Source organism: Schistocerca nitens, chromosome 11 (assembly GCF_023898315.1).
Source record: "Schistocerca nitens isolate TAMUIC-IGC-003100 chromosome 11, iqSchNite1.1, whole genome shotgun sequence".
In the NCBI taxonomy this organism is placed as follows: domain Eukaryota; kingdom Metazoa; phylum Arthropoda; class Insecta; order Orthoptera; family Acrididae; genus Schistocerca; species Schistocerca nitens.
In genome coordinates, this window is record NC_064624.1 from 42,689,462 (window position 1) to 42,714,919 (window position 25,458).

Genomic DNA, 25,458 nt, shown 5'->3' on the forward strand with positions numbered 1-25,458 from the left:
TGTTTCCTGCCAGTTGCTCACCCAAATACACATTCTTTAGATACTGTTTCCAGTGTGCCTGAAGAGATACGCCACTAGTTGTGTATCTTAAGGGACATATAGATACATTTGCCAGGGGTTTCTTGAAGTTGGTGATGTGATTATGTTGGTGACGAGGCATTGGCTACCTTAAGAGAGTCATAGTGCTTCCTGCCAGTTGCTCACCCAAATACACATTTTTAGATACTGTGGCCAGTCTGCCTGAAGCGATACGCCACTAGTTGTGTATCTTAAGAGAAACATCGTTACTCTTGCCAGCGTTTTCTTCACTTTGAAGATGTGATTATACTGGTGACGAGATATTGGCTACCCTAAGAGAGTCACAGTGTTTCCTGCCAGTTGCTCACCCAAATACACATTCTTTAGATACTGTTTCCAGTGTGCCTGAAGAGATACGCCACTAGTTGTGTATCTTAAGGGACATATAGATACTTTTGCAAGGGGTTTATTGAAGTTGGTGATGTGATTATGTTGGTGACGAGGCATTGGCTACCTTAAGAGAGTCATAGTGCTTCCTGCCAGTTGCTCACCCAAATACACATTTTTAGATACTGTGGCCAGTCTGCCTGAAGCGATACGCCACTAGTTGTGTATCTTAAGAGAAACATCGTTACTCTTGCCAGCGTTTTCTTCACTTTGAAGATGTGATTATACTGGTGACGAGATATTGGCTACCCTAAGAGAGTCACAGTGTTTCCTGCCAGTTGCTCACCCAAATACACATTCTTTAGATACTGTTTCCAGTGTGCCTGAAGAGATACGCCACTAGTTGTGTATCTTAAGGGACATATAGATACTTTTGCAAGGGGTTTCTTGAAGTTGGTGATGTGATTATGTTGGTGACGAGGCATTGGCTACCTTAAGAGAGTCATAGTGCTTCCTGCCAGTTGCTCACCCAAATACACATTTTTAGATACTGTGGCCAGTCTGCCTGAAGCGATACGCCACTAGTTGTGTATCTTAAGAGAAACATCGTTACTCTTGCCAGCGTTTTCTTCACTTTGAAGATGTGATTATACTGGTGACGAGATATTGGCTACCCTAAGAGAGTCACAGTGTTTCCTGCCAGTTGCTCACCCAAATACACATTCTTTAGATACTGTTTCCAGTGTGCCTGAAGAGATACGCCACTAGTTGTGTATCTTAAGGGACATATAGATACTTTTGCAAGGGGTTTCTTGAAGTTGGTGATGTGATTATGTTGGTGACGAGGCATTGGCTACCTTAAGAGAGTCATAGTGCTTCCTGCCAGTTGCTCACCCAAATACACATTTTTAGATACTGTGGCCAGTCTGCCTGAAGCGATACGCCACTAGTTGTGTATCTTAAGAGAAACATCGTTACTCTTGCCAGCGTTTTCTTCACTTTGAAGATGTGATTATACTGGTGACGAGATATTGGCTACCCTAAGAGAGTCACAGTGTTTCCTGCCAGTTGCTCACCCAAATACACATTCTTTAGATACTGTTTCCAGTGTGCCTGAAGAGATACGCCACTAGTTGTGTATCTTAAGGGACATATAGATACATTTGCAAGGGGTTTCTTGAAGTTGGTGATGTGATTATGTTGGTGACGAGGCATTGGCTACCTTAAGAGAGTCATAGTGCTTCCTGCCAGTTGCTCACCCAAATACACATTATTAGATACTGTGGCCAGTCTGCCTGAAGCGATACGCCACTAGTTGTGTATCTTAAGAGAAACATCGTTACTCTTGCCAGCGTTTTCTTCACTTTGAAGATGTGATTATACTGGTGACGAGATATTGGCTACCCTAAGAGAGTCACAGTGTTTCCTGCCAGTTGCTCACCCAAATACACATTCTTTAGATACTGTTTCCAGTGTGCCTGAAGAGATACGCCACTAGTTGTGTATCTTAAGGGACATATAGATACTTTTGCAAGGGGTTTCTTGAAGTTGGTGATGTGATTATGTTGGTGACGAGGCATTGGCTACCTTAAGAGAGTCATAGTGCTTCCTGCCAGTTGCTCACCCAAATACACATTTTTAGATACTGTGGCCAGTCTGCCTGAAGCGATACGCCACTAGTTGTGTATCTTAAGAGAAACATCGTTACTCTTGCCAGCGTTTTCTTCACTTTGAAGATGTGATTATACTGGTGACGAGATATTGGCTACCCTAAGAGAGTCACAGTGTTTCCTGCCAGTTGCTCACCCAAATACACATTCTTTAGATACTGTTTCCAGTGTGCCTGAAGAGATACGCCACTAGTTGTGTATCTTAAGGGACATATAGATACATTTGCAAGGGGTTTCTTGAAGTTGGTGATGTGATTATGTTGGTGACGAGGCATTGGCTACCTTAAGAGAGTCATAGTGCTTCCTGCCAGTTGCTCACCCAAATACACATTTTTAGATACTGTGGCCAGTCTGCCTGAAGCGATACGCCACTAGTTGTGTATCTTAAGAGAAACATCGTTACTCTTGCCAGCGTTTTCTTCACTTTGAAGATGTGATTATACTGGTGACGAGATATTGGCTACCCTAAGAGAGTCACAGTGTTTCCTGCCAGTTGCTCACCCAAATACACATTCTTTAGATACTGTTTCCAGTGTGCCTGAAGAGATACGCCACTAGTTGTGTATCTTAAGGGACATATAGATACATTTGCAAGGGGTTTCTTGAAGTTGGTGATGTGATTATGTTGGTGACGAGGCATTGGCTACCTTAAGAGAGTCATAGTGCTTCCTGCCAGTTGCTCACCCAAATACACATTTTTAGATACTGTGGCCAGTCTGCCTGAAGCGAGACGCCACTAGTTGTGTATCTTAAGAGAAACATCGTTACTCTTGCCAGCGTTTTCTTGACTTTGAAGATGTGATTATACTGGTGACGAGATATTGGCTACCCTAAGAGAGTCATAGTGCTTCCTGCCAGTTGCTCACCCAAGTACACATTTTTAGATTCTGTGGCCAGTCTGCCTGAAGCGATACGCCACTAGTTGTGTATCTTAAGAGAAACATCGTTACTCTTGCCAGCGTTTTCTTGACTTTGAAGATGTGATTATACTGGTGACGAGGCATTGGCTACCTTAAGAGAGTCATAGTGCTTCCTGCCAGTTGCTCACCCAAATACACATTTTTAGATACTGTGGCCAGTCTGCCTGAAGCGATACGCCACTAGTTGTGTATCTTAAGAGAAACATCGTTACTCTTGCCAGCGTTTTCTTCACTTTGAAGATGTGATTATACTGGTGACGAGATATTGGCTACCCTAAGAGAGTCACAGTGTTTCCTGCCAGTTGCTCACCCAAATACACATTCTTTAGATACAGTTTCCAGTGTGCCTGAAGAGATACGCCACTAGTTGTGTATCTTAAGGGACATATAGATACTTTTGCAAGGGGTTTCTTGAAGTTGGTGATGTGATTATGTTGGTGACGAGGCATTGACTACCTTAAGAGAGTCATAGTGCTTCCTGCCAGTTGCTCACCCAAATACACATTTTTAGATACTGTGGCCAGTCTGCCTGAAGCGATACGCCACTAGTTGTGTATCTTAAGAGAAACATCGTTACTCTTGCCAGCGTTTTCTTGACTTTGAAGATGTGATTATACTGGTGACGAGATATTGGCTACCCTAAGAGAGTCACAGTGTTTCCTGCCAGTTGCTCACCCAAATACACATTCTTTAGATACTGTTTCCAGTGTGCCTGAAGAGATACGCCACTAGTTGTGTATCTTAAGGGACATATAGATACATTTGCAAGGGGTTTCTTGAAGTTGGTGATGTGATTATGTTGGTGACGAGGCATTGGCTACCTTAAGAGAGTCATAGTGCTTCCTGCCAGTTGCTCACCCAAATACACATTCTTTAGATACTGTTTCCAGTGTGCCTGAAGAGATACGCCACTAGTTGTGTATCTTAAGGGACATATAGATACTTTTGCAAGGGGTTTCTTGAAGTTGGTGATGTGATTATGTTGGTGACGAGGCATTGGCTACCTTAAGAGAGTCATAGTGCTTCCTGCCAGTTGCTCACCCAAATACACATTCTTTAGATACTGTTTCCAGTGTGCCAGAAGAGATACGCCACTAGTTGTGTATCTTAAGGGACATATAGATACTTTTGCAAGGGGTTTCTTGAAGTTGGTGATGTGATTATGTTGGTGACGAGGCATTGGCTACCTTAAGAGAGTCATAGTGCTTCCTGCCAGTTGCTCACCCAAATACACATTTTTAGATACTGTGGCCAGTCTGCCTGAAGCGATACGCCACTAGTTCTGTATCTTAAGAGAAACATCGTTACTCTTGCCAGCGTTTTCTTGACTTTGAAGATGTGATTATACTGGTGACGAGATATTGGCTACCCTAAGAGAGTCACAGTGTTTCCTGCCAGTTGCTCACCCAAATACACATTCTTTAGATACTGTTTCCAGTGTGCCTGAAGAGATACGCCACTAGTTGTGTATCTTAAGGGACATATAGATACTTTTGCAAGGGGTTTCTTGAAGTTGGTGATGTGATTATGTTGGTGACGAGGCATTGGCTACCTTAAGAGAGTCATAGTGCTTCCTGCCAGTTGCTCACCCAAATACACATTTTTAGATACTGTGGCCAGTCTGCCTGAAGCGATACGCCACTAGTTGTGTATCTTAAGAGAAACATCGTTACTCTTGCCAGCGTTTTCTTGACTTTGAAGATGTGATTATACTGGTGACGAGATATTGGCTACCCTAAGAGAGTCACAGTGTTTCCTGCCAGTTGCTCACACAAATACACATTCTTTAGATACTGTTTCCAGTGTGCCTGAAGAGATACGCCACTAGTTGTGTATCTTAAGGGACATATAGATACATTTGCAAGGGGTTTCTTGAAGTTGGTGATGTGATTATGTTGGTGACGAGGCATTGGCTACCTTAAGAGAGTCATAGTGCTTCCTGCCAGTTGCTCACCCAAATACACATTCTTTAGATACTGTTTCCAGTGTGCCTGAAGAGATACGCCACTAGTTGTGTATCTTAAGGGACATATAGATACTTTTGCAAGGGGTTTCTTGAAGTTGGTGATGTGATTATGTTGGTGACGAGGCATTGGCTACCTTAAGAGAGTCATAGTGCTTCCTGCCAGTTGCTCACCCAAATACACATTCTTTAGATACTGTTTCCAGTGTGCCAGAAGAGATACGCCACTAGTTGTGTATCTTAAGGGACATATAGATACTTTTGCAAGGGGTTTCTTAAGTTGGTGATGTGATTATGTTGGTGACGAGGCATTGGCTACCTTAAGAGAGTCATAGTGCTTCCTGCCAGTTGCTCACCCAAATACACATTTTTAGATACTGTGGCCAGTCTGCCTGAAGCGATACGCCACTAGTTGTGTATCTTAAGAGAAACATCGTTACTCTTGCCAGCGTTTTCTTGACTTTGAAGATGTGATTATACTGGTGACGAGATATTGGCTACCCTAAGAGAGTCACAGTGTTTCCTGCCAGTTGCTCACCCAAATACACATTCTTTAGATACTGTTTCCAGTGTGCCTGAAGAGATACGCCACTAGTTGTGTATCTTAAGGGACATATAGATACTTTTGCAAGGGGTTTCTTGAAGTTGGTGATGTGATTATGTTGGTGACGAGGCATTGGCTACCTTAAGAGAGTCATAGTGCTTCCTGCCAGTTGCTCACCCAAATACACATTTTTAGATACTGTGGCCAGTCTGCCTGAAGCGATACGCCACTAGTTGTGTATCTTAAGAGAAACATCGTTACTCTTGCCAGCGTTTTCTTCACTTTGAAGATGTGATTATACTGGTGACGAGATATTGGCTACCCTAAGAGAGTCACAGTGTTTCCTGCCAGTTGCTCACCCAAATACACATTCTTTAGATACTGTTTCCAGTGTGCCTGAAGAGATACGCCACTAGTTGTGTATCTTAAGGGACATATAGATACTTTTGCAAGGGGTTTATTGAAGTTGGTGATGTGATTATGTTGGTGACGAGGCATTGGCTACCTTAAGAGAGTCATAGTGCTTCCTGCCAGTTGCTCACCCAAATACACATTTTTAGATACTGTGGCCAGTCTGCCTGAAGCGATACGCCACTAGTTGTGTATCTTAAGAGAAACATCGTTACTCTTGCCAGCGTTTTCTTGACTTTGAAGATGTGATTATACTGGTGACGAGATATTGGCTACCCTAAGAGAGTCACAGTGTTTCCTGCCAGTTGCTCACCCAAATACACATTCTTTAGATACTGTTTCCAGTGTGCCTGAAGAGATACGCCACTAGTTGTGTATCTTAAGGGACATATAGATACTTTTGCAAGGGGTTTCTTGAAGTTGGTGATGTGATTATGTTGGTGACGAGGCATTGGCTACCTTAAGAGAGTCATAGTGCTTCCTGCCAGTTGCTCACCCAAATACACATTTTTAGATACTGTGGCCAGTCTGCCTGAAGCGATACGCCACTAGTTGTGTATCTTAAGAGAAACATCGTTACTCTTGCCAGCGTTTTCTTCACTTTGAAGATGTGATTATACTGGTGACGAGATATTGGCTACCCTAAGAGAGTCACAGTGTTTCCTGCCAGTTGCTCACCCAAATACACATTCTTTAGATACTGTTTCCAGTGTGCCTGAAGAGATACGCCACTAGTTGTGTATCTTAAGGGACATATAGATACTTTTGCAAGGGGTTTCTTGAAGTTGGTGATGTGATTATTTGGTGACGAGGCATTGGCTACCTTAAGAGAGTCATAGTGCTTCCTGCCAGTTGCTCACCCAAATACACATTTTTAGATACTGTGGCCAGTCTGCCTGAAGCGATACGCCACTAGTTGTGTATCTTAAGAGAAACATCGTTACTCTTGCCAGCGTTTTCTTCACTTTGAAGATGTGATTATACTGGTGACGAGATATTGGCTACCCTAAGAGAGTCACAGTGTTTCCTGCCAGTTGCTCACCCAAATACACATTCTTTAGATACTGTTTCCAGTGTGCCTGAAGAGATACGCCACTAGTTGTGTATCTTAAGGGACATATAGATACATTTGCAAGGGGTTTCTTGAAGTTGGTGATGTGATTATGTTGGTGACGAGGCATTGGCTACCTTAAGAGAGTCATAGTGCTTCCTGCCAGTTGCTCACCCAAATACACATTATTAGATACTGTGGCCAGTCTGCCTGAAGCGATACGCCACTAGTTGTGTATCTTAAGAGAAACATCGTTACTCTTGCCAGCGTTTTCTTCACTTTGAAGATGTGATTATACTGGTGACGAGATATTGGCTACCCTAAGAGAGTCACAGTGTTTCCTGCCAGTTGCTCACCCAAATACACATTCTTTAGATACTGTTTCCAGTGTGCCTGAAGAGATACGCCACTAGTTGTGTATCTTAAGGGACATATAGATACTTTTGCAAGGGGTTTCTTGTAGTTGGTGATGTGATTATGTTGGTGACGAGGCATTGGCTACCTTAAGAGAGTCATAGTGCTTCCTGCCAGTTGCTCACCCAAATACACATTTTTAGATACTGTGGCCAGTCTGCCTGAAGCGATACGCCACTAGTTGTGTATCTTAAGAGAAACATCGTTACTCTTGCCAGCGTTTTCTTCACTTTGAAGATGTGATTATACTGGTGACGAGATATTGGCTACCCTAAGAGAGTCACAGTGTTTCCTGCCAGTTGCTCACCCAAATACACATTCTTTAGATACTCTTTCCAGTGTGCCTGAAGAGATACGCCACTAGTTGTGTATCTTAAGGGACATATAGATACATTTGCAAGGGGTTTCTTGAAGTTGGTGATGTGATTATGTTGGTGACGAGGCATTGGCTACCTTAAGAGAGTCATAGTGCTTCCTGCCAGTTGCTCACCCAAATACACATTTTTAGATACTGTGGCCAGTCTGCCTGAAGCGATACGCCACTAGTTGTGTATCTTAAGAGAAACATCGTTACTCTTGCCAGCGTTTTCTTCACTTTGAAGATGTGATTATACTGGTGACGAGATATTGGCTACCCTAAGAGAGTCACAGTGTTTCCTGCCAGTTGCTCACCCAAATACACATTCTTTAGATACTGTTTCCAGTGTGCCTGAAGAGATACGCCACTAGTTGTGTATCTTAAGGGACATATAGATACATTTGCAAGGGGTTTCTTGAAGTTGGTGATGTGATTATGTTGGTGACGAGGCATTGGCTACCTTAAGAGAGTCATAGTGCTTCCTGCCAGTTGCTCACCCAAATACACATTTTTAGATACTGTGGCCAGTCTGCCTGAAGCGAGACGCCACTAGTTGTGTATCTTAAGAGAAACATCGTTACTCTTGCCAGCGTTTTCTTGACTTTGAAGATGTGATTATACTGGTGACGAGATATTGGCTACCCTAAGAGAGTCATAGTGCTTCCTGCCAGTTGCTCACCCAAGTACACATTTTTAGATACTGTGGCCAGTCTGCCTGAAGCGATACGCCACTAGTTGTGTATCTTAAGAGAAACATCGTTACTCTTGCCAGCGTTTTCTTGACTTTGAAGATGTGATTATACTGGTGACGAGATATTGGCTACCCTAAGAGAGTCACAGTGTTTCCTGCCAGTTGCTCACCCAAATACACATTCTTTAGATACTGTTTCCAGTGTGCCTGAAGAGATACGCCACTAGTTGTGTATCTTAAGGGACATATAGATACTTTTGCAAGGGGTTTCTTGAAGTTGGTGATGTGATTATGTTGGTGACGAGGCATTGGCTACCTTAAGAGAGTCATAGTGCTTCCTGCCAGTTGCTCACCCAAATACACATTTTTAGATACTGTGGCCAGTCTGCCTGAAGCGATACGCCACTAGTTGTGTATCTTAAGAGAAACATCGTTACTCTTGCCAGCGTTTTCTTGACTTTGAAGATGTGATTATACTGGTGACGAGATATTGGCTACCCTAAGAGAGTCACAGTGTTTCCTGCCAGTTGCTCACCCAAATACACATTCTTTAGATACTGTTTCCAGTGTGCCTGAAGAGATACGCCACTAGTTGTGTATCTTAAGGGACATATTAATACTTTTGCAAGGGGTTTCTTGAAGTTGGTGATGTGATTATGTTGGTGACGAGGCATTGGCTACCTTAAGAGAGTCATAGTGCTTCCTGCCAGTTGCTCACCCAAATACACATTTTTAGATACTGTGGCCAGTCTGCCTGAAGCGATACGCCACTAGTTGTGTATCTTAAGAGAAACATCGTTACTCTTGCCAGCGTTTTCTTCACTTTGAAGATGTGATTATACTGGTGACGAGATATTGGCTACCCTAAGAGAGTCACAGTGTTTCCTGCCAGTTGCTCACCCAAATACACATTCTTTAGATACTGTTTCCAGTGTGCCTGAAGAGATACGCCACTAGTTGTGTATCTTAAGGGACATATAGATACTTTTGCAAGGGGTTTCTTGAAGTTGGTGATGTGATTATGTTGGTGACGAGGCATTGGCTACCTTAAGAGAGTCATAGTGCTTCCTGCCAGTTGCTCACCCAAATACACATTTTTAGATACTGTGGCCAGTCTGCCTGAAGCGATACGCCACTAGTTGTGTATCTTAAGAGAAACATCGTTACTCTTGCCAGCGTTTTCTTCACTTTGAAGATGTGATTATACTGGTGACGAGATATTGGCTACCCTAAGAGAGTCACAGTGTTTCCTGCCAGTTGCTCACCCAAATACACATTCTTTAGATACTGTTTCCAGTGTGCCTGAAGAGATACGCCACTAGTTGTGTATCTTAAGGGACATATAGATACATTTGCAAGGGGTTTCTTGAAGTTGGTGATGTGATTATGTTGGTGACGAGGCATTGGCTACCTTAAGAGAGTCATAGTGCTTCCTGCCAGTTGCTCACCCAAATACACATTATTAGATACTGTGGCCAGTCTGCCTGAAGCGATACGCCACTAGTTGTGTATCTTAAGAGAAACATCGTTACTCTTGCCAGCGTTTTCTTCACTTTGAAGATGTGATTATACTGGTGACGAGATATTGGCTACCCTAAGAGAGTCACAGTGTTTCCTGCCAGTTGCTCACCCAAATACACATTCTTTAGATACTGTTTCCAGTGTGCCTGAAGAGATACGCCACTAGTTGTGTATCTTAAGGGACATATAGATACATTTGCCAGGGGTTTCTTGAAGTTGGTGATGTGATTATGTTGGTGACGAGGCATTGGCTACCTTAAGAGAGTCATAGTGCTTCCTGCCAGTTGCTCACCCAAATACACATTTTTAGATACTGTGGCCAGTCTGCCTGAAGCGATACGCCACTAGTTGTGTATCTTAAGAGAAACATCGTTACTCTTGCCAGCGTTTTCTTGACTTTGAAGATGTGATTATACTGGTGACGAGATATTGGCTACCCTAAGAGAGTCACAGTGTTTCCTGCCAGTTGCTCACCCAAATACACATTCTTTAGATACTGTTTCCAGTGTGCCTGAAGAGATACGCCACTAGTTGTGTATCTTAAGGGACATATAGATACTTTTGCAAGGGGTTTATTGAAGTTGGTGATGTGATTATGTTGGTGACGAGGCATTGGCTACCTTAAGAGAGTCATAGTGCTTCCTGCCAGTTGCTCACCCAAATACACATTTTTAGATACTGTGGCCAGTCTGCCTGAAGCGATACGCCACTAGTTGTGTATCTTAAGAGAAACATCGTTACTCTTGCCAGCGTTTTCTTCACTTTGAAGATGTGATTATACTGGTGACGAGATATTGGCTACCCTAAGAGAGTCACAGTGTTTCCTGCCAGTTGCTCACCCAAATACACATTCTTTAGATACTGTTTCCAGTGTGCCTGAAGAGATACGCCACTAGTTGTGTATCTTAAGGGACATATAGATACTTTTGCAAGGGGTTTCTTGAAGTTGGTGATGTGATTATGTTGGTGACGAGGCATTGGCTACCTTAAGAGAGTCATAGTGCTTCCTGCCAGTTGCTCACCCAAATACACATTTTTAGATACTGTGGCCAGTCTGCCTGAAGCGATACGCCACTAGTTGTGTATCTTAAGAGAAACATCGTTACTCTTGCCAGCGTTTTCTTCACTTTGAAGATGTGATTATACTGGTGACGAGATATTGGCTACCCTAAGAGAGTCACAGTGTTTCCTGCCAGTTGCTCACCCAAATACACATTCTTTAGATACTGTTTCCAGTGTGCCTGAAGAGATACGCCACTAGTTGTGTATCTTAAGGGACATATAGATACTTTTGCAAGGGGTTTCTTGAAGTTGGTGATGTGATTATGTTGGTGACGAGGCATTGGCTACCTTAAGAGAGTCATAGTGCTTCCTGCCAGTTGCTCACCCAAATACACATTTTTAGATACTGTGGCCAGTCTGCCTGAAGCGATACGCCACTAGTTGTGTATCTTAAGAGAAACATCGTTACTCTTGCCAGCGTTTTCTTCACTTTGAAGATGTGATTATACTGGTGACGAGATATTGGCTACCCTAAGAGAGTCACAGTGTTTCCTGCCAGTTGCTCACCCAAATACACATTCTTTAGATACTGTTTCCAGTGTGCCTGAAGAGATACGCCACTAGTTGTGTATCTTAAGGGACATATAGATACATTTGCAAGGGGTTTCTTGAAGTTGGTGATGTGATTATGTTGGTGACGAGGCATTGGCTACCTTAAGAGAGTCATAGTGCTTCCTGCCAGTTGCTCACCCAAATACACATTATTAGATACTGTGGCCAGTCTGCCTGAAGCGATACGCCACTAGTTGTGTATCTTAAGAGAAACATCGTTACTCTTGCCAGCGTTTTCTTCACTTTGAAGATGTGATTATACTGGTGACGAGATATTGGCTACCCTAAGAGAGTCACAGTGTTTCCTGCCAGTTGCTCACCCAAATACACATTCTTTAGATACTGTTTCCAGTGTGCCTGAAGAGATACGCCACTAGTTGTGTATCTTAAGGGACATATAGATACTTTTGCAAGGGGTTTCTTGAAGTTGGTGATGTGATTATGTTGGTGACGAGGCATTGGCTACCTTAAGAGAGTCATAGTGCTTCCTGCCAGTTGCTCACCCAAATACACATTTTTAGATACTGTGGCCAGTCTGCCTGAAGCGATACGCCACTAGTTGTGTATCTTAAGAGAAACATCGTTACTCTTGCCAGCGTTTTCTTCACTTTGAAGATGTGATTATACTGGTGACGAGATATTGGCTACCCTAAGAGAGTCACAGTGTTTCCTGCCAGTTGCTCACCCAAATACACATTCTTTAGATACTCTTTCCAGTGTGCCTGAAGAGATACGCCACTAGTTGTGTATCTTAAGGGACATATAGATACATTTGCAAGGGGTTTCTTGAAGTTGGTGATGTGATTATGTTGGTGACGAGGCATTGGCTACCTTAAGAGAGTCATAGTGCTTCCTGCCAGTTGCTCACCCAAATACACATTTTTAGATACTGTGGCCAGTCTGCCTGAAGCGATACGCCACTAGTTGTGTATCTTAAGAGAAACATCGTTACTCTTGCCAGCGTTTTCTTCACTTTGAAGATGTGATTATACTGGTGACGAGATATTGGCTACCCTAAGAGAGTCACAGTGTTTCCTGCCAGTTGCTCACCCAAATACACATTCTTTAGATACTGTTTCCAGTGTGCCTGAAGAGATACGCCACTAGTTGTGTATCTTAAGGGACATATAGATACATTTGCAAGGGGTTTCTTGAAGTTGGTGATGTGATTATGTTGGTGACGAGGCATTGGCTACCTTAAGAGAGTCATAGTGCTTCCTGCCAGTTGCTCACCCAAATACACATTTTTAGATACTGTGGCCAGTCTGCCTGAAGCGAGACGCCACTAGTTGTGTATCTTAAGAGAAACATCGTTACTCTTGCCAGCGTTTTCTTGACTTTGAAGATGTGATTATACTGGTGACGAGATATTGGCTACCCTAAGAGAGTCATAGTGCTTCCTGCCAGTTGCTCACCCAAGTACACATTTTTAGATACTGTGGCCAGTCTGCCTGAAGCGATACGCCACTAGTTGTGTATCTTAAGAGAAACATCGTTACTCTTGCCAGCGTTTTCTTGACTTTGAAGATGTGATTATACTGGTGACGAGGCATTGGCTACCTTAAGAGAGTCATAGTGCTTCCTGCCAGTTGCTCACCCAAATACACATTTTTAGATACTGTGGCCAGTCTGCCTGAAGCGATACGCCACTAGTTGTGTATCTTAAGAGAAACATCGTTACTCTTGCCAGCGTTTTCTTCACTTTGAAGATGTGATTATACTGGTGACGAGATATTGGCTACCCTAAGAGAGTCACAGTGTTTCCTGCCAGTTGCTCACCCAAATACACATTCTTTAGATACTGTTTCCAGTGTGCCTGAAGAGATACGCCACTAGTTGTGTATCTTAAGGGACATATAGATACTTTTGCAAGGGGTTTCTTGAAGTTGGTGATGTGATTATGTTGGTGACGAGGCATTGACTACCTTAAGAGAGTCATAGTGCTTCCTGCCAGTTGCTCACCCAAATACACATTTTTAGATACTGTGGCCAGTCTGCCTGAAGCGATACGCCACTAGTTGTGTATCTTAAGAGAAACATCGTTACTCTTGCCAGCGTTTTCTTGACTTTGAAGATGTGATTATACTGGTGACGAGATATTGGCTACCCTAAGAGAGTCACAGTGTTTCCTGCCAGTTGCTCACCCAAATACACATTCTTTAGATACTGTTTCCAGTGTGCCTGAAGAGATACGCCACTAGTTGTGTATCTTAAGGGACATATAGATACATTTGCAAGGGGTTTCTTGAAGTTGATGATGTGATTATGTTGGTGACGAGGCATTGGCTACCTTAAGAGAGTCATAGTGCTTCCTGCCAGTTGCTCACCCAAATACACATTCTTTAGATACTGTTTCCAGTGTGCCTGAAGAGATACGCCACTAGTTGTGTATCTTAAGGAACATATAGATACTTTTGCAAGGGGTTTCTTGAAGTTGGTGATGTGATTATGTTGGTGACGAGGCATTGGCTACCTTAAGAGAGTCATAGTGCTTCCTGCCAGTTGCTCACCCAAATACACATTCTTTAGATACTGTTTCCAGTGTGCCAGAAGAGATACGCCACTAGTTGTGTATCTTAAGGGACATATAGATACTTTTGCAAGGGGTTTCTTGAAGTTGGTGATGTGATTATTATGGTGACGAGGCATTGGCTACCTTAAGAGAGTCATAGTGCTTCCTGCCAGTTGCTCACCCAAATACACATTTTTAGATACTGTGGCCAGTCTGCCTGAAGCGATACGCCACTAGTTCTGTATCTTAAGAGAAACATCGTTACTCTTGCCAGCGTTTTCTTGACTTTGAAGATGTGATTATACTGGTGACGAGATATTGGCTACCCTAAGAGAGTCACAGTGTTTCCTGCCAGTTGCTCACCCAAATACACATTCTTTAGATACTGTTTCCAGTGTGCCTGAAGAGATACGCCACTAGTTGTGTATCTTAAGGGACATATAGATACTTTTGCAAGGGGTTTCTTGAAGTTGGTGATGTGATTATGTTGGTGACGAGGCATTGGCTACCTTAAGAGAGTCATAGTGCTTCCTGCCAGTTGCTCACCCAAATACACATTTTTAGATACTGTGGCCAGTCTGCCTGAAGCGATACGCCACTAGTTGTGTATCTTAAGAGAAACATCGTTACTCTTGCCAGCGTTTTCTTGACTTTGAAGATGTGATTATACTGGTGACGAGATATTGGCTACCCTAAGAGAGTCACAGTGTTTCCTGCCAGTTGCTCACACAAATACACATTCTTTAGATACTGTTTCCAGTGTGCCTGAAGAGATACGCCACTAGTTGTGTATCTTAAGGGACATATAGATACATTTGCAAGGGGTTTCTTGAAGTTGGTGATGTGATTATGTTGGTGACGAGGCATTGGCTACCTTAAGAGAGTCATAGTGCTTCCTGCCAGTTGCTCACCCAAATACACATTCTTTAGATACTGTTTCCAGTGTGCCTGAAGAGATACGCCACTAGTTGTGTATCTTAAGGGACATATAGATACTTTTGCAAGGGGTTTCTTGAAGTTGGTGATGTGATTATGTTGGTGACGAGGCATTGGCTACCTTAAGAGAGTCATAGTGCTTCCTGCCAGTTGCTCACCCAAATACACATTCTTTAGATACTGTTTCCAGTGTGCCAGAAGAGATACGCCACTAGTTGTGTATCTTAAGGGACATATAGATACTTTTGCAAGGGGTTTCTTGAAGTTGGTGATGTGATTATGTTGGTGACGAGGCATTGGCTACCTTAAGAGAGTCATAGTGCTTCCTGCCAGTTGCTCACCCAAATACACATTTTTAGATACTGTGGCCAGTCTGCCTGAAGCGATACGCCGCTAGTTGTGTATCTTAAGAGAAACATCGTTACTCTTGCCAGCGTTTTCTTGACTTTGAAGATGTGATTATACTGGTGACGAGATATTGGCTACCCTAAGAGAGTCATAGTGCTTCCTGCCAGTTGCTCACCCAAGTACACATTTTTAGATACTGTGGCCAGTCTGCCTGAAGCGATACGCCACTAGTTGTGTATCTTAAGAGAAACATCGTTACTCTTGCCAGCGTTTTCTTGACTTTGAAGATGTGATTATACTGGTGACGAGGCATTGGCTACCTTAAGAGAGTCATAGTGCTTCCTGCCAGTTGCTCACCCAAATACACATTTTTAGATACTGTGGCCAGTCTGCCTGAAGCGATACGCCACTAGTTGTGTATCTTAAGAGAAACATCGTTACTCTTGCCAGCGTTTTCTTCACTTTGAAGATGTGATTATACTGGTGACGAGATATTGGCTACCCTAAGAGAGTCACAGTGTTTCCTGCCAGTTGCTCACCCAAATACACATTCTTTAGATACTGTTTCCAGTGTGCCTGAAGAGATACGCCACTAGTTGTGTATCTTAAGGGACATATAGATACTTTTGCAAGGGGTTTCTTGAAGTTGGTGATGTGATTATGTTGGTGACGAGGCATTGACTACCTTAAGAGAGTCATAGTGCTTCCTGCCAGTTGCTCACCCAAATACACATTTTTAGATACTGTGGCCAGTCTGCCTGAAGCGATACGCCACTAGTTGTGTATCTTAAGAGAAACATCGTTACTCTTGCCAGCGTTTTCTTGACTTTGAAGATGTGATTATACTGGTGACGAGATATTGGCTACCCTAAGAGAGTCACAGTGTTTCCTGCCAGTTGCTCACCCAAATACACATTCTTTAGATACTGTTTCCAGTGTGCCTGAAGAGATACGCCACTAGTTGTGTATCTTAAGGGACATATAGATACATTTGCAAGGGGTTTCTTGAAGTTGGTGATGTGATTATGTTGGTGACGAGGCATTGGCTACCTTAAGAGAGTCATAGTGCTTCCTGCCAGTTGCTCACCCAAATACACATTCTTTAGATACTGTTTCCAGTGTGCCTGAAGAGATACGCCACTAGTTGTGTATCTTAAGGGACATATAGATACTTTTGCAAGGGGTTTCTTGAAGTTGGTGATGTGATTATGTTGGTGACGAGGCATTGGCTACCTTAAGAGAGTCATAGTGCTTCCTGCCAGTTGCTCACCCAAATACACATTCTTTAGATACTGTTTCCAGTGTGCCAGAAGAGATACGCCACTAGTTGTGTATCTTAAGGGACATATAGATACTTTTGCAAGGGGTTTCTTGAAGTTGGTGATGTGATTATGTTGGTGACGAGGCATTGGCTACCTTAAGAGAGTCATAGTGCTTCCTGCCAGTTGCTCACCCAAATACACATTTTTAGATACTGTGGCCAGTCTGCCTGAAGCGATACGCCACTAGTTCTGTATCTTAAGAGAAACATCGTTACTCTTGCCAGCGTTTTCTTGACTTTGAAGATGTGATTATACTGGTGACGAGATATTGGCTACCCTAAGAGAGTCACAGTGTTTCCTGCCAGTTGCTCACCCAAATACACATTCTTTAGATACTGTTTCCAGTGTGCCTGAAGAGATACGCCACTAGTTGTGTATCTTAAGGGACATAGAGATACTTTTGCAAGGGGTTTCTTGAAGTTGGTGATGTGATTATGTTGGTGACGAGGCATTGGCTACCTTAAGAGAGTCATAGTGCTTCCTGCCAGTTGCTCACCCAAATACACATTTTTAGATACTGTGGCCAGTCTGCCTGAAGCGATACGCCACTAGTTGTGTATCTTAAGAGAAACATCGTTACTCTTGCCAGCGTTTTCTTGACTTTGAAGATGTGATTATACTGGTGACGAGATATTGGCTACCCTAAGAGAGTCACAGTGTTTCCTGCCAGTTGCTCACACAAATACACATTCTTTAGATACTGTTTCCAGTGTGCCTGAAGAGATACGCCACTAGTTGTGTATCTTAAGGGACATATAGATACATTTGCAAGGGGTTTCTTGAAGTTGGTGATGTGATTATGTTGGTGACGAGGCATTGGCTACCTTAAGAGAGTCATAGTGCTTCCTGCCAGTTGCTCACCCAAATACACATTCTTTAGATACTGTTTCCAGTGTGCCTGAAGAGATACGCCACTAGTTGTGTATCTTAAGGGACATATAGATACTTTTGCAAGGGGTTTCTTGAAGTTGGTGATGTGATTATGTTGGTGACGAGGCATTGGCTACCTTAAGAGAGTCATAGTGCTTCCTGCCAGTTGCTCACCCAAATACACATTCTTTAGATACTGTTTCCAGTGTGCCAGAAGAGATACGCCACTAGTTGTGTATCTTAAGGGACATATAGATACTTTTGCAAGGGGTTTCTTGAAGTTGGTGATGTGATTATGTTGGTGACGAGGCATTGGCTACCTTAAGAGAGTCATAGTGCTTCCAGCCAGTTGCTCACCCAAATACACATTTTTAGATACTGTGGCCAGTCTGCCTGAAGCGATACGCCGCTAGTTGTGTATCTTAAGAGAAACATCGTTACTCTTGCCAGCGTTTTCTTGACTTTGAAGATGTGATTATACTGGTGACGAGATATTGGCTACCCTAAGAGAGTCACAGTGTTTCCTGCCAGTTGCTCACACAAATACACATTCTTTAGATACTGTTTCCAGTGTGCCTGAAGAGATACGCCACTAGTTGTGTATCTTAAGGGACATATAGATACTTTTGCAAGGGGTTTCTTGAAGTTGGTGATGTGATTATGTTGGTGACGAGGCATTGGCTACCTTAAGAGAGTCATAGTGCTTCCTGCCAGTTGCTCACCCAAATACACATTTTTAGATACTGTGGCCAGTCTGCCTGAAGCGATACGCCACTAGTTGTGTATCTTAAGAGAAACATCGTTACTCTTGCCAGCGTTTTCTTCACTTTGAAGATGTGATTATACTGGTGACGAGATATTGGCTACCCTAAGAGAGTCACAGTGTTTCCTGCCAGTTGCTCACCCAAATACACATTCTTTAGATACTGTTTCCAGTGTGCCTGAAGAGATACGCCACTAGTTGTGTATCTTAAGGGACATATAGATACATTTGCAAGGGGTTTCTTGAAGTTGGTGATGTGATTATGTTGGTGACGAGGCATTGGCTACCTTAAGAGAGTCATAGTGCTTCCTGCCAGTTGCTCACCCAAATACACATTTTTAGATACTGTGGCCAGTCTGCCTGAAGCGATACGCCACTAGTTGTGTATCTTAAGAGAAACATCGTTACTCTTGCCAGCGTTTTCTTCACTTTGAAGATGTGATTATACTGGTGACGAGATATTGGCTACCCTAAGAGAGTCACAGTGTTTCCTGCCAGTTGGTCACCCAAATACACATTCTTTAGATACTGTTTCCAGTGTGCCTGAAGAGATACGCCACTAGTTGTGTATCTTAAGGGACATATAGATACATTTGCAAGGGGTTTCTTGAAGTTGGTGATGTGATTATGTTGGTGACGAGGCATTGGCTACCTTAAGAGAGTCATAGTGCTTCCTGCCAGTTGCTCACCCAAATACACATTATTAGATACTGTGGCCAGTCTGCCTGAAGCGATACGCCACTAGTTGTGTATCTTAAGAGAAACATCGTTACTCTTGCCAGCATTTTCTTGACTTTGAAGATGTGATTATACTGGTGACGAGATATTGGCTACCCTAAGAGAGTCACAGTGTTTCCTGCCAGTTGCTCACCCAAATACACATTCTTTAGATACTGTTTCCAGTGTGCCTGAAGAGATACGCCACTAGTTGTGTATCTTAAGGGACATATAGATACATTTGCAAGGGGTTTCTTGAAGTTGGTGATGTGATTATGTTGGTGACGAGGCATTGGCTACCTTAAGAGAGTCATAGTGCTTCCTGCCAGTTGCTCACCCAAATACACATTTTTAGATACTGTGGCCAGTCTGCCTGAAGCGATACGCCACTAGTTGTGTATCTTAAGAGAAACATCGTTACTCTTGCCAGCGTTTTCTTGACTTTGAAGATGTGATTATACTGGTGACGAGATATTGGCTACCCTAAGAGAGTCACAGTGTTTCCTGCCAGTTGCTCACCCAAATACACATTCTTTAGATACTGTTTCCAGTGTGCCTGAAGAGATACGCCACTAGTTGTGTATCTTAAGGGACATATAGATACTTTTGCAAGGGGTTTCTTGAAGTTGGTGATGTGATTATGTTGGTGACGAGGCATTGGCTACCTTAAGAGAGTCATAGTGCTTCCTGCCAGTTGCTCACCCAAATACACATTTTTAGATACTGTGGCGTCTGCCTGAAGCGATACGCCACTAGTTGTGTATCTTAAGAGAAACATCGTTACTCTTGCCAGCGTTTTCTTCACTTTGAAGATGTGATTATACTGGTGACGAGATATTGGCTACCCTAAGAGAGTCACAGTGTTTCCTGCCAGTTGCTCACCCAAATACACATTCTTTAGATACTGTTTGCAGTGTGCCTGAAGAGATACGCCACTAGTTGTGTATCTTAAGGGACATATAGATACATTTGCAAGGGGTTTCTTGAAGTTGGTGATGTGATTATGTTGGTGACGAGGCATTGGCTACCTTAAGAGAGTCATAGTGCTTCCTGCCAGTTGCTCACACAAATACACATTTTTTAGATACTGTTTCCAGTGTGCCTGAAGAGATACGCCACTAGTTGTGTATCTTAAGGGACATATAGATACTTTTGCAAGGGGTTTCTTGAAGTTGGTGATGTGATTATGTTTGTGACGAGGCATTGGCTACCTTAAGAGAGTCATAGTGCTTCCTGCCAGTTGCTCACATAAATACACATTCTTTAGATACTGTTTCCAGTGTGCCTGAAGAGATACGCCACTAGTTGTGTATCTTAAGGGACATATAGATACTTCTGCAAGGGGTTTCTTGAAGTTGGTGATGTGATTATGTTGGTGACGAGGCATTGGCTACCTTAAGAGAGTCATAGTGCTTCCTGCCAGTTGCTCACCCAAATACACATTCTTTAGATACTGTTTCCAGTGTGCCTGAAGAGATACGCCACTAGTTGTGTATCTTAAGGGACATATAGATACTTTTGCAAGGGGTTTCTTGAAGTTGGTGATGTGATTATGTTGGTGACGAGGCATTGGCTACCTTAAGAGAGTCATAGTGCTTCCTGCCAGTTGCTCACCCAAATAAACATTCTTTAGATACTGTTTCCAGTGTGCCAGAAGAGATACGCCACTAGTTGTGTATCTTAAGGGACGTATAGATACTTTTGCAAGGGGTTTCTTGAAGTTGGTGATGTGATTATGTTGGTGACGAGGCATTGGCTACCTTAAGAGAGTCATAGTGCATCCTGCCAGTTGCTCACCCAAATACACATTTTTAGATACTGTGGCCAGTCTGCCTGAAGCGATACGCCACTAGTTGTGTATCTTAAGAGAAACATCGTTACTCTTGCCAGCGTTTTCTTGACTTTGAAGATGTGATTATACTGGTGACGAGATATTGGCTACCCTAAGAGAGTCACAGTGTTTCCTGCCAGTTGCTCACCCAAATACACATTCTTTAGATACTGTTTCCAGTGTGCCTGAAGAGATACGCCACTAGTTGTGTATCTTAAGGGACATATAGATACTTTTGCAAGGGGTTTCTTGAAGTTGGTGATGTGATTATGTTGGTGACGAGGCATTGGCTACCTTAAGAGAGTCATAGTGCTTCCTGCCAGTTGCTCACCCAAATACACATTTTTAGATACTGTGGCCAGTCTGCCTGAAGCGATACGCCACTAGTTGTGTATCTTAAGAGAAACATCGTTACTCTTGCCAGCGTTTTCTTGACTTTGAAGATGTGATTATACTGGTGACGAGATATTGGCTACCCTAAGAGAGTCACAGTGTTTCCTGCCAGTTGCTCACCCAAATACACATTCTTTAGATACTGTTTCCAGTGTGCCTGAAGAGATACGCCACTAGTTGTGTATCTTAAGGGACATATAGATACATTTGCAAGGGGTTTCTTGAAGTTGGTGATGTGATTATGTTGGTGACGAGGCATTGGCTACCTTAAGAGAGTCATAGTGCTTCCTGCCAGTTGCTCACCCAAATACACATTTTTAGATACTGTGGCCAGTCTGCCTGAAGCGATACGCCACTAGTTGTGTATCTTAAGAGAAACATCGTTACTCTTGCCAGCGTTTTCTTGACTTTGAAGATGTGATTATACTGGTGACGAGATATTGGCTACCCTAAGAGAGTCACAGTGTTTCCTGCCAGTTGCTCACCCAAATACACATTCTTTAGATACTGTTTCCAGTGTGCCTGAAGAGATACGCCACTAGTTGTGTATCTTAAGGGACATATAGATACTTTTGCAAGGGGTTTCTTGAAGTTGGTGATGTGATTATGTTGGTGACGAGGCATTGGCTACCTTAAGAGAGTCATAGTGCTTCCTGCCAGTTGCTCACACAAATACACATTCTTTAGATACTGTTTCCAGTGTGCCTGAAGAGATACGCCACTAGTTGTGTATCTTAAGGGACATATAGATACTTTTGCAAGGGGTTTCTTGAAGTTGGTGATGTGATTATGTTGGTGACGAGGCATTGGCTACCTTAAGAGAGTCATAGTGCTTCCTGCCAGTTGCTCACCCAAATACACATTCTTTAGATACTGTTTCCAGTGTGCCTGAAGAGATACGCCACTAGTTGTGTATCTTAAGGGACATATAGATACTTTTGCAAGGGGTTTCTTGAAGTTGGTGATGTGATTATGTTGGTGACGAGGCATTGGCTACCTTAAGAGAGTCATAGTGCTTCCTGCCAGTTGCACACCCAAATACACATTCTTTAGATACTGTTTCCAGCGTGCCTGAAGAGATACGCCACTAGTTGTGTATCTTAAGGGACATATAGATACTTTTGCAAGGGGTTTCTTGAAGTTGGTGATGTGATTATGTTGGTGACGAGGCATTGGCTACCTTAAGAGAGTCATAGTGCTTCCTGCCAGTTGCTCACCCAAATACACATTCTTTAGATACTGTTTCCAGTGTGCCAGAAGAGATACGCCACTAGTTGTGTATCTTAAGGGACATATAGATACTTTTGCAAGAGGTTTCTTGAAGTTGGTGATGTGATTATGTTGGTGACGATGCATTGGCTACCTTAAGAGAGTCATAGTGCTTCCTGCCAGTTGCTCACCCAAATACACATTTTTAGATACTGTGGCCAGTCTGCCTGAAGCGATACGCCACTAGTTGTGTATCTTAAGAGAAACATCGTTACTCTTGCCAGCGTTTTCTTCACTTTGAAGATGTGATTATACTGGTGACGAGATATTGGCTACCCTAAGAGAGTCACAGTGTTTCCTGCCAGTTGCTCACCCAAATACACATTCTTTAGATACTGTTTCCAGTGTGCCTGAAGAGATACGCCACTAGTTGTGTATCTTAAGGGACATATAGATACATTTGCAAGGGGTTTCTTGAAGTTGGTGATGTGATTATGTTGGTGACGAGGCATTGGCTACCTTAAGAGAGTCATAGTGCTTCCTGCCAGTTGCTCACCCAAATACACATTTTTAGATACTGTGGCCAGTCTGCCTGAAGCGATACGCCACTAGTTGTGTATCTTAAGAGAAACATCGTTACTCTTGCCAGCGTTTTCTTCACTTTGAAGATGTGATTATACTGGTGACGAGATATTGGCTACCCTAAGAGAGTCACAGTGTTTCCTGCCAGTTGCTCACCCAAATACACATTCTTTAGATACTGTTTCCAGTGTGCCTGAAGAGATACGCCACTAGTTGTGTATCTTAAGGGACATATAGATACTTTTGCAAGGGGTTTCTTGAAGTTCGTGATGTGATTATGTTGGTGACGAGGCATTGGCTACCTTAAGAGAGTCATAGTGCTTCCTGCCAGTTGCTCACCCAAATACACATTTTTAGATACTGTGGCCAGTCTGCCTGAAGCGATACGCCACTAGTTGTGTATCTTAAGAGAAACATCGTTACTCTTGCCAGCGTTTTCTTCACTTTGAAGATGTGATTATACTGGTGACGAGATATTGGCTACCCTAAGAGAGTCACAGTGTTTCCTGCCAGTTGCTCACCCAAATACACATTCTTTAGATACTGTTTCCAGTGTGCCTGAAGAGATACGCCACTAGTTGTGTATCTTAAGGGACATATAGATACTTTTGCAAGGGGTTTCTTGAAGTTGGTGATGTGATTATGTTGGTGACGAGGCATTGGCTACCTTAAGAGAGTCATAGTGCTTCCTGCCAGTTGCTCACCCAAATACACATTTTTAGATACTGTGGCCAGTCTGCCTGAAGCGATACGCCACTAGTTGTGTATCTTAAGAGAAACATCGTTACTCTTGCCAGCGTTTTCTTGACTTTGAAGATGTGATTATACTGGTGACGAGATATTGGCTACCCTAAGAGAGTCACAGTGTTTCCTGCCAGTTGCTCACCCAAATACACATTCTTTAGATACTGTTTCCAGTGTGCCTGAAGAGATACGCCACTAGTTGTGTATCTTAAGGGACATATAGATACTTTTGCAAGGGGTTTCTTGAAGTTGGTGATGTGATTATGTTGGTGACGAGGCATTGGCTACCTTAAGAGAGTCATAGTGCTTCCTGCCAGTTGCTCACCCAAATACACATTTTTAGATACTGTGGCCAGTCTGCCTGAAGCGATACGCCACTAGTTGTGTATCTTAAGAGAAACATCGTTACTCTTGCCAGCGTTTTCTTCACTTTGAAGATGTGATTATACTGGTGACGAGATATTGGCTACCCTAAGAGAGTCACAGTGTTTCCTGCCAGTTGCTCACCCAAATACACATTCTTTAGATACTGTTTCCAGTGTGCCTGAAGAGATACGCCACTAGTTGTGTATCTTAAGGGACATATAGATACTTTTGCAAGGGGTTTCTTGAAGTTGGTGATGTGATTATGTTGGTGACGAATCATTGGCTACCTTAAGAGAGTCATAGTGCTTCCTGCCAGTTGCTCACCCAAATACACATTTTTAGATACTGTGGCCAGTCTGCCTGAAGCGATACGCCACTAGTTGTGTATCTTAAGAGAAACATCGTTACTCTTGCCAGCGTTTTCTTGACTTTGAAGATGTGATTATACTGGTGACGAGATATTGGCTACCCTAAGAGAGTCACAGTGTTTCCTGCCAGTTGCTCACCCAAATACACATTCTTTAGATACTGTTTCCAGTGTGCCTGAAGAGATACGCCACTAGTTGTGTATCTTAAGGGACATATAGATACTTTTGCAAGGGGTTTCTTGAAGTTGGTGATGTGATTATGTTGGTGACGAGGCATTGGCTACCTTAAGAGAGTCATAGTGCTTCCTGCCAGTTGCTCACCCAAATACACATTTTTAGATACTGTGGCCAGTCTGCCTGAAGCGATACGCCACTAGTTGTGTATCTTAAGAGAAACATCGTTACTCTTGCCAGCGTTTTCTTCACTTTGAAGATGTGATTATACTGGTGACGAGATATTGGCTACCCTAAGAGAGTCACAGTGTTTCCTGCCAGTTGCTCACCCAAATACACATTCTTTAGATACTGTTTCCAGTGTGCCTGAAGAGATACGCCACTAGTTGTGTATCTTAAGGGACATATAGATACTTTTGCAAGGGGTTTCTTGAAGTTGGTGATGTGATTATGTTGGTGACGAGGCATTGGCTACCTTAAGAGAGTCATAGTGCTTCCTGCCAGTTGCTCACCCAAATACACATTTTTAGATACTGTGGCCAGTCTGCCTGAAGCGATACGCCACTAGTCGTGTATCTTAAGAGAAACATCGTTACTCTTGCCAGCGTTTTCTTCACTTTGAAGATGTGATTATACTGGTGACGAGATATTGGCTACCCTAAGAGAGTCACAGTGTTTCCTGCCAGTTGCTCACCCAAATACACATTCTATAGATACTGTTTCCAGTGTGCCTGAAGAGATACGCCACTAGTTGTGTATCT